This window comes from Montipora capricornis, chromosome 6 (assembly GCF_036669925.1).
Source record: "Montipora capricornis isolate CH-2021 chromosome 6, ASM3666992v2, whole genome shotgun sequence".
Classification (NCBI taxonomy): domain Eukaryota; kingdom Metazoa; phylum Cnidaria; class Anthozoa; order Scleractinia; family Acroporidae; genus Montipora; species Montipora capricornis.
This window is the reverse complement of record NC_090888.1, coordinates 17271490-17281489: the sequence shown is the minus strand read 5'-3', so window position 1 is coordinate 17281489 and position 10000 is coordinate 17271490. Positions and strand designations below refer to the sequence as shown.

General features: G+C 37.8%; 1 long non-coding RNA gene and 1 pseudogene across 1 annotated transcript in view; both read left to right on the top strand.

Annotated features, from left to right (window-relative positions):
• LOC138051669 (uncharacterized) overlaps positions 1-9368 on the top strand; it is an 11098-nt gene extending 1730 nt beyond the window's left edge. The window contains exons 2-4 of the long non-coding RNA XR_011132874.1: positions 4508-4636; positions 5195-5279; positions 9154-9368. This is a non-coding gene — a long non-coding RNA (uncharacterized lncRNA). The remainder of the gene's footprint in view (positions 1-4507; positions 4637-5194; positions 5280-9153) is intronic.
• The window catches only part of LOC138051664 (uncharacterized), a 69177-nt pseudogene that overhangs the window by 39627 nt on the left and 19550 nt on the right, over positions 1-10000 (top strand).

The window sequence follows — 10000 nt, the reverse complement described above, 5'->3', positions numbered from 1 at the left end:
CTTCAAAGGCCATGTGAGAGTGTTAAAATGACCTTGTGTGTTTGAAATAAAGTACATAAATAGGTTTACCGGTAAATGAAATTATGTTTGCTGAACAACCATATGTTTGTGACAGGAAAATGGTAAAATGAACGCTACTCAAATGGAACAAGTGCTCATTCAAAATTAAAGAAATAGGTTTGAGTGCATTATACGCAAGTATTTGATAGAAGTTGACATTGCTATTGTTAAAATAGGATGCATGGGTGTGCTATATTCTTTCATATACAATATGAAAGAATATTTAATTAATTTGAATAACTGTAGCAACATGGAGTACCTGTAAGAAAATTAATAATAACTGAAATTGAAGATCATATTTACTTCATGTGGTTACAATTGTAAGCTTAGTTTTGGTTGATTGGACTTTAAGTTTATGTTTGGTTTGGCGGGAAAATGGGAAGCATTGTGTGCGATGTGCCAATTTCAAAGAACACCGAAGGGTAAAAACTGAAATGAGCTCAATATTATGGCTAATGTACAAAAAAAAAATGGAGTCGGTTCAGGATTAATTGATTTACGAGACATCTGGTTTGTCTCGTAAATCAATTAATCCTGAACCGACTTCATTCTTTTTTTTGGTACATTAGCCATAATATTGAGCTCACCAAGTTTTTTTTTCTTTTCTATTCATTTGCCTTCACTTAATGAAATTCATGGCATCTGACAGGATGCGGCGATGCAGATCTGCATAATTCCCCAAAATCCGCATCCTCCACATAACTGAAGAAATTCCTGATATTAGTGATAAAGCAGTTGCTTACCATCCTCACAAACACAAAAGCCAAAGACATTGACTGTTTTGGAATGCTTATTTTCCTGAACATTTTAGAAAACACGCCATTTCGTTCGAGAGATGAAAGTTCGTAAGCAGTTTCCACACATTTTTCGGCAATGAGCCTGGACTCTAGTTAAACCGTTTTCATAAGATATAACTCTAGGCTTGAAATTTTTAAAAAAGATGCAACAAGGTATGAAAATATAGCCGCAAGTTATAGTAGCAAATTAAATTGCATCATTTGTAACAGTAGGCACAATCGTTGAAGTTGTGCAAAACAAAATACGAGCCTGCAATACCTATGTGTAAAAAACCCCTGAAAATGGTGAATAATCGAGGGAATGGATCAATGATGGTTCAACCACATCACAATTTTGCTCCATACATGTATCTCCAAATTGAAACGAAATTCATGACGAGAAACAAAATATATTTTTTATCGCTTTATTTATTTTAGCAAAAGTTTCGGCAAAATGCCGATTGCTCAGTAACCCTTTTATTTTAACCCATTGACTCCCAGGGGTTCCCCATTGACAAGTAAAATCGTCTGGCATTAGACAAAGTAAATACTAAGTCTGGCCAGTTTAGGCCGGTTTGGATGTCAAAGGGTTCATGGGGGCATAGTTTTTCAGTGAGTGATTAACGGGGAAAGCTGCTCGCAAATTGGCGACTCGTCCAGATATCTTAATCACAGAGGGAAAAAATTCAGTCGTAAATGCGCCTGTATTGGTCGCAATTTAGAGTCCTGATTTGCCATAAGCATGTAAATACATTGGACGGACCTAATTATTAGTTCTATAAATTGTTTAAATTTCCGCATAATCCGGTGTAATTTCCGCATAATCAACTCATGTTTGCGCATAATATGGCCAAAAATTTCCACATAATCTTTAACTTTTTTTCGCATCCTATCAGAAGCCCTGAATGAATGTATCATACAAACACTGTAAATAAACAGTAAATCATAGTGCACTAGTGTCATGATTGTTGCTGGGAACAGGAGCTCCTGTTGGGAATTGTTACTGATAATTTGAATAAATATAGTGGTTTGGAGGGAAGGATGTGTCACACAGTTAAGGGCCATTAATATACGGGAGAAAATGAGATGCATCTCATGCAGCGTCTGATATAAGACGCTGATATAAGTCTGATATAAGAATTAACAGTTACCAAGTCAACCCAGGCTAACAAAATGGCTTTCAAGTTAGGCTCAAAAACTACAACAAAACAGAGAAACACTTGGACTTTGGTGGAGGACAAAGAGTTCCTCATCCTTCACTGGGAGCTGGCAATCGCGGAACAACTTGATAACTGCGTGACAAGCGCCGGAGTAAGTTATTTTTTGTTTTAATTCAATTGAATTAAAAGGGTTTTCACTTCGCAACCTTTTAGATGAAAAGTACAAAGGCGGTAACGGTGAATTAACAGTTATTCTTCGAGGGCGTGCTAGATTTACCGGTACAATGATAAATACCAAATAAGACGCGAACCATTTATACGAGATGTTCGCGTCTTATGTAGGACACGTATGAAGGGTTATTCCCGCAAAATTCAAGTCTTAATTTGTTGTTTGAATTGTACTGAGCAGGTTTCCGATTTCCTGTCCTCTTCAAATTTTCTGGCAAAATCAATTCACTTTCATAACAAACTTGTCATGCTGCAGCAAATTTTATGCTGCACCAAATTTTATGATTGAGTAACTTTGTGTTGAAAATGAATTTTGTTGATGCAAGTCAGCTAGGAAACAACAGCCAATGTGAGGTTTTCTAAATTTCATGCTGCATCAAATTTTATGCTCCATCAAATTTTATGCTGCGGCAAATTTCATGCTGCAGCAAATTTCATGATGCCAACGAGTATCGTACGTGCGGACTGGCGACTAGACAAGAAAACGAGGCAACAGGTTTCCCGCCAAAACGTCTTCTGTGGTTGTTTGTAAACATGGCGGAAAGCGAAGAAGGTGGAAGTCCTGTCAAATTTTCGACGGCTATTAGCTTGCTAAGGCACGCTACAAACATTTTGTCTGGATTAAACAACCCTACTAACACTAGCACGATGTTGACTACCAGCTCAAACACACCAAAAACTTCTCCTCGCGTTAGTTTACGTCATGATGACAATGCCGTGTGACAAAACTCCGAAACCTTTTCAGTCCGAATGGAAATGTTCCGTCGTCCTCTTCTGCCAGAAGTGGCCCTTGTGCATCCTCCAGAGGTAGCACCAGAAGAAGATTCCAGCCGTATAAAGTGAAAGAAACTTGGACCCATGAGTTCTTTTGTTTGTCAAACTAACAACAAGAAAGGGTACCAAGCAAGGCGGAAAGCTACAACTTCAAGAATACCGTTTAGGCCGAAAAAAGATTGTCTTTGGCGGTAAAGATGGAGCAGCCGAAGTCAAACATAAACTGGAATCTACCTACCCAAAGCTTGTGGAGGGCGGTGGGTTTGAAATCTTGCGTTCTGGTGCAAGAAGTGATCTCGTTGTCGTGACACCTCCTATGGCTGGATTGGCACAAGCACTTGCGTATGTCCGCTCTTTGCAGAGTGATTTGGTAGTTGAGATGGATTTAGAGACAGCCACGGCAAGTTCATTGGTCAGGTGCATTTCAATCAATGATATGTCTTGTTTATGCAGAGTGTTTTAACCAGCTTGAAATGAAATTTTAGAAAGATTTTCGCACAGCCTCATACAGTAATATAAGACAAACTTAAGTCTTACGTAAGCTTACTTCTCTGTCATACTAACCCTTTTCCAAAACCGAATACAGTCTCAGTCACAAAGTGTATGGAGATGTGTGAAAATCATGCCCCATTGTTTCCTTAGTTTAGTTTGACTAAATAGAGTTTCTGGTATTGACTTTCAGATCAATGTAAACTTGTTTCATTCTCTTCAGTCGTTATCTCTCAATCAATTGGTTTTTTGTAGGTGTTTTTGTTTTTTGTTTGTGTTTCTTCTTTCGACCTTGACGATCAAAAATTTAATTAACGACAGTGCAAAGAGCTAGATGAGCACTTTGTGCACCAAGAGCAAATGTTCTGAATAAAATATTGTTTAAATAAGAAAAGAAATAATGAAACATTTTGTTGGTTGTGGTATACAGGCGTAAAGGTGTCACGTATGTGAGTGACTGTGTACAGTACACAGTGATTTTTATTTCTAAAAAAATGGCAATGTACTCTCAGAGTTCTACCTATGTCACTGTAAATGAAGGCTTCACCCCACCCCAAGTAGCTTGTTCACATGTACGATGATATAATCACTACAATCCTGTCATCTAGAAATTTTTTGTCTAAAATAGAAGACTGTCTTCTTATTTGTCTTTGAAGAATGGGGTGAGTACCAATGATGCTCCTATCATAGTGAACTGTACATGTATAAAGTGTGGAGAAGAAGTCGGCATTACACAAGTTAGACTCCATCAGATGAATTGTTCCATTGCTGAAGAACAGCCTGTTATTACCTGTGATAGTGATATTCATTTGCTCCAGCATCCTTGTGCATCTAATCAGTCCCCCAAGCAGGTCTTTAAGTTTGTCCTTTGTTATACTTTGTACTAATTATGACACATGTAAACAAGACAATATATTTATGAATCATGGCAGATGACATGAATACTAAATAATTTATTATTATTATCACTTTGCTCACTTAGGCTTTTAAAACGTAAATCTTTGCTTTGCTTGCCTTTAGGACAGTGAGTCACTGACAGAATTGAATGCACTTTTTCCAGAAGAGATTGAAGAATCAATCAGAGAGGTGTTAGTTCAAAGTTGAGGAAACACAGGCCTTGCTCAGCCTCGTGACTTGTCAAATGGGCTTGTGAGTAGTACAAACACAAGTAATCTTTTTCAGTTTTCTTTACATTTTGTTGTAGGGGTGTAACGGTTACAGTGCAGGTCAAGACAAACTAAGGAAGACACACATTAAGTGTTGGGTGTAACTCACTGTAATTTCATTCTATATCATGTTACATTCAAGTAGCTTGTTCACGTGTACAATGATGTAATCACTACATTTGTCTCAATAACTCACACTTGCTCCTTGTAAGGGTAGGTAAGCTTGACAGTGGTGCACACTGTTCACTCAAAAAAGCAAAACCTACAAAACTCAGGCTTGCATGTCAACCATAAAAGTGATACTCACTGCTTTACTTCATTTCGTTACTTATTTATGTTTTGTAACCAGTTTGTGCCAGTTATTGTAATTAACTTTTATCAGCTACCACTATATGGGGATGCATCATTGGTATCATTTAGCTAGTGATCCCAACTGGAATCCAGTAGCTTTGGTCATGTATTATAGAGCTGTATATTTTTAAAGCAAAGTGTATTTTACCACACCTGTATCCCGTAGCAACCAGATTTCTGGTCATTTTAGGTACAATACATGATTTGGAAGACGATGCGGATCTTCTACAGTCTCCCTTCTGTGTAGAAAGCAATGGTGTTGACTCTTCAATGAGGTACTGGAGGCAGATTCTAAAATCTGACGAGCCTCCTCTGAGCATATACATTAATTAACAGGCTGCCGGATGAGTTTATAGGTGACGTCTTAACCATTTACAACTAGACCCTCCGTGAGGGTACACTGGGTTGCCTGTGGTACATGCACCGTTCCAGAAAATTTTTTCAAGTTGGGGGGTCATTAAGACCATTTAAGGGGTCACCCAGAAGTCATACCAGCAGAGGCCCTTTGGCTCACAGGTTCTCACACGTTCGTACGACGAAAAAAATCTGTCCTTGCGTAATATGTAGCTCTGACGGTGCACGATATTGTTTTGGTATTGTCTATCATTCTAGTGCCATGGTAGAAGCCTTGGGTAAATAGCCTGAGAAGACATGTGGTTACTAGCAAAGTACTGAACCCAGAAAGATTGAAGAAAATAAATGGGAAGTGAGAAACATTGCCTTCTGGGCTGACAAGTTGATAAACTTCTTTTCACCATAAGTTTAAGCGTGCCCTCTGAGCATCTGACAGCTTTGTAATACTAAAGTTAATCCCTCACCGGTGGGATTAGTGTCTGGATGGGTGACCAAAAACATATACGCCTTCGTAAAACAGAAGCATTGGACCGAAAATACAATTAACGCTAACAAATGCGAACTTAGCAAGGTGCAGATTTTGTTAGCTTGCTTTATGCAAAAACAAATATTGAAGCAAAAGTAAATAAATATTGATGCACAGTTCTTAGAAAGAGCAGAAGAAAGTTTCCAGGACGGTCGCTCGAGAATAACATATTTACGACATGAAAACAACATTAATTTTGAACCGTGAATATAGAATATAAACAGTTACGACCAGATTTTTGCTACGTTCAATTTTGTTATTGTTAGTACGTTTTGGGTGCACAAATAAATCGCAAAATCAAAAGTGACATCGCAGGAATTCAGTGGGCGCCGTGTTACTAGTAATTTACCGTGGCATGTTTACTTGCCAAACAGTGAAGCATCTGTGTCAAATGATGGCAAGATACCGGGTTTCCGTAAGTTTCTTTTTCTGTCAAGTGTTATAAAGTTTGACAATAAATGAGCGAATTCAAAACAAAGATCACAATCGCCCACCATTGTTTCTGCAAAGTCAAAAATTTACTCTACAAGACGAGGTTATTTATCACCAGGTAATTCCATCATTTTGGAAATAGCAGCTACTTTATTATTCACCAGCGTCACAATTCTTTGCTGATTTTGGGGCTCGGGCTCATTTTGTTGAAACTCAAGCACGCTTCCAACAGACCTGTTTATTTTCATGAAACTTTTCCTGCTTACAGAGTTATACTAAAAATATCCTCCCGTATCACGTTTCAACTTTAAGCTCGAAAAATTCAATACACAACATGATATTATAATTCACAAAGGCAGAAAATATCACAGAATCCTTTTCCAGCGAAACATTTTATTCAAACAAACAACATAAGATGCACTAAAACGCCAGTCGCGTTGCAATGACTTTCCATTGCTGGTTAACGAGAATAACAAACTCACGAGGCAGAATGTATATTTATATTTAATTAAGTTAGCAAAATACAAAACGCTAACCTCATTTTGACACGAAAATGCTTTACTATTGCCATAAAAACTATCCAGTTAAGCTTGCATATCATAAAACATGATGAATTCATAAAGGCCACCTTTTCCAGTGAACAATTTTTTTGAAACAAGCAACATATTTGCTCTTAGAGGCGAAAACCTCTTCCTATTTCATTGCGTGCGTGAAGACAAGAAACTCAATCGTGTCAAATTACCATGTACTTCAGGTTCAAACCCTTTCCTGAAGAACATTTTCCTTGAATAACAAGAAAATGCTTTACTATTGCCATAAAAACTATCCAGCACACATATCATAAAACATGATGAATTCATAAAGGCCACCTTTTCCAGCGAACAATTTTTTGAAACAAACAACATATTTGCTATTATTGCGTGCGTGAAGAGAAAAAACTCAATCATGTCAAATATGCGCAATATTACAACAAACTAAAATTTCAGGATCAAACCGTTTCCATGAAGATGATTTTCCTTGGAATAATGATTTCCTTTTCCTTGAATAATGAAGCACAAAATAGACAAGCTTTCTTTCAAATAATTCTTGGCTGTCACATTTCCATTTTTTTTACCTGAAGACTGTGCAGAGTTGATCACAGATCCACTTAAGGTGTTCGATTCGTTCTCTGTCTTTGTTGAACCCATAAGTTACCAGAGAATTTTTCATTTGGTTTCAGTGTTCTACATAACAGCACACTTGGTAAATATTATTTTAGAAATGCAGCTCACTTTGATTTCTGCTTGACGGGCCACAGATTGTTGTCGAAGTCCATTACTCGTCACTTTTGAGATTCCAGGTGTTGGTTTTCACCGCCTGCGTAGTTTATCAAACTGACTTTCCATTATTGAGCTCCAAAAGGGTATATTTTGTTTAAGGATCCAGTAAAACGCCATTCGCGTTACATGACTTTCGACGCCATTGCAGGCTAAGTTAATGATTCTACTGTGTCCACCAGAGAAATCTACAGTTCCACTACCCTGTCGATCCTAAGAAAATACGCACAGAAGGCTCTATGCACAAAGATACCACTTACCAGGGGCAAGACAGGCAAGACTTTTACCGACATGGAAGAAAAAAAAAATAACACCGAAGAAATGCCATCCATTTTTAGACTGGGATTGCCATACGGCAACCCAGTAAAAAGCCAAACTCAAGCCTTTGCTGTAATGTAAGAGTTAACTTTTAAAATGAGAGAGGAGTTGGCGATGGACCAGTCAAGAATTCTTCAGCCTTCTTATGGGAATGGTGAAGACTTTCGGTTAAAAGGGTCTCCTTATGATTATATCACTATGATGACTAGCCACTAATGTACCTGTACTCTCTATTTTGGCAGCCTTATTCAAATTCTGAAGTGTCTTGTTGAACAATTTTGCATTTTACAAAAGAGCAAAAAAATAGGCTTTATTCTACTACATGTAAAATTCTGAACTGAATTGTGAATGTGTGATTCCTTTTGGAGTTCCTGCGATCTTATCGTGATGAGGCAGGAATCCTGCAAGTCCCCCTTTCTGGTGAACAAAGGCATATACGTGTAGCTCTTCAGCACATTTTGGTGTACAATGCTATTGAGAAGCGTCGAAATGAGCTCAATGTCTTAGTTACAGGGATAAATGAACTCTCTCTTGTTAACTATTTAAAAGTTCATCAAGAGATGGCCAAAATTGTGTTTCCTCGGGAGGCAGAGTCAGTGGTTAATCCAGAAGATGTCAAGGAAAAGATTGTGCTTGAGAATCCATCCCAACCCCAGGGTGCATCTCTTAAGGGTTTCTTGTGACAGTTTGTGGATGATGTATCTCAAGAGAATGACAGTGATTGGTAGTTCATGTGTCAGTGAAAATTGCAGTTGAATTTTACCACTGACCATATAACAACCACAGTATTACATCACATATTAGTACTTGCTTTAAATCAGTTGTTAAAATATTTGGTCATCAAATGCGATTCCTATCATATATTAAATGCACCCACTGGGGATGTCTGGCAGATGCACATGTAAGTGAGCGGATTATTTGTATACCTACATAGTTTTCTTCTCTAAGGAATAATTTCAGGCCTCCCACAACTGACCACACAATGTGCTGTGGGTAGAACACGGACTTCAGGAGCTCAGTAATGACAAAAGGAAATTGCTTCTGTATGGAAAATGAGTAAATTTAAAAGTTAAAAGCTCTTTGTTCATGAGGGTTTTTGTCATACCCTTCAGTGTTACATACGCTTTTGTACATGTAATTTAACTGGTCGTGATATCAACCCTTTTGCTGTTCTGTTTTTTTTTGTTTTGTTTTTTTTGGCAGCTGGTGCAGGTGTCAAAGATTTGTTAGCATTCTGGACAGGATGGGATGTTTTGCCACCAGCAGGGCAAAATCTGTATGTTCATGTTGACACTGAAAAATTACCATCAAGCCTACCAGAGAGCAAATCCTGTTTTCACAGGCTGTCTTTGTCTCCATGACAAACAGAATATGCAGCATTCAAGGCATTTAATACTGGTTAAAGCCTTAAAGTATGGTTCTCGAGGATACACATCTCTTTAAAAGTACACAAATACTTCCTAAGAACTTGAAATGTTGAGTTGTACATGTATGTACTGGTGACATTTAACTTTGTCATAATCAGTTCTTATGTTTCATGTTGGCAACTAAGTTGTGGGTACAGAACTTCATTGGATTTTAGGTACAGTAATGTTTGATATTTCTTGCACTGACAGTGTAACTTTAAGGTCAAAAGTAGTACTGTACACTTTTTACAACCTTGTGTTCACTCGTTGCTCAACAAATGCAAGTGTTAACAGATAGACATTAACCCCTTGAAATTCGGAATCCTAGCAGGGATTTATTGTTTGTATTAGTTCAGCATAGTCTGTTGATGTCAAAGGGACGGTCATTTGTGGAACGCTGACTGGCTGATTTTCGCAGTTGATTGGACCATCCCACTCTTCAGATGGTGATGGCCCCTCCCAGTCTATACCATAGATGTCCAAGTCAACCTGTAGATCCAGATTAACATGATAAACAGACAACTCTCATCAAAATGAAACTGTATTCATTCACCAAGGACTGGTAAAATTTAATTAGTCCATCATTAAATCATCACTGTTTTCTTGTGTTGTAGTCAAATATGTTTTTTGGCAGAGAAGTTGAT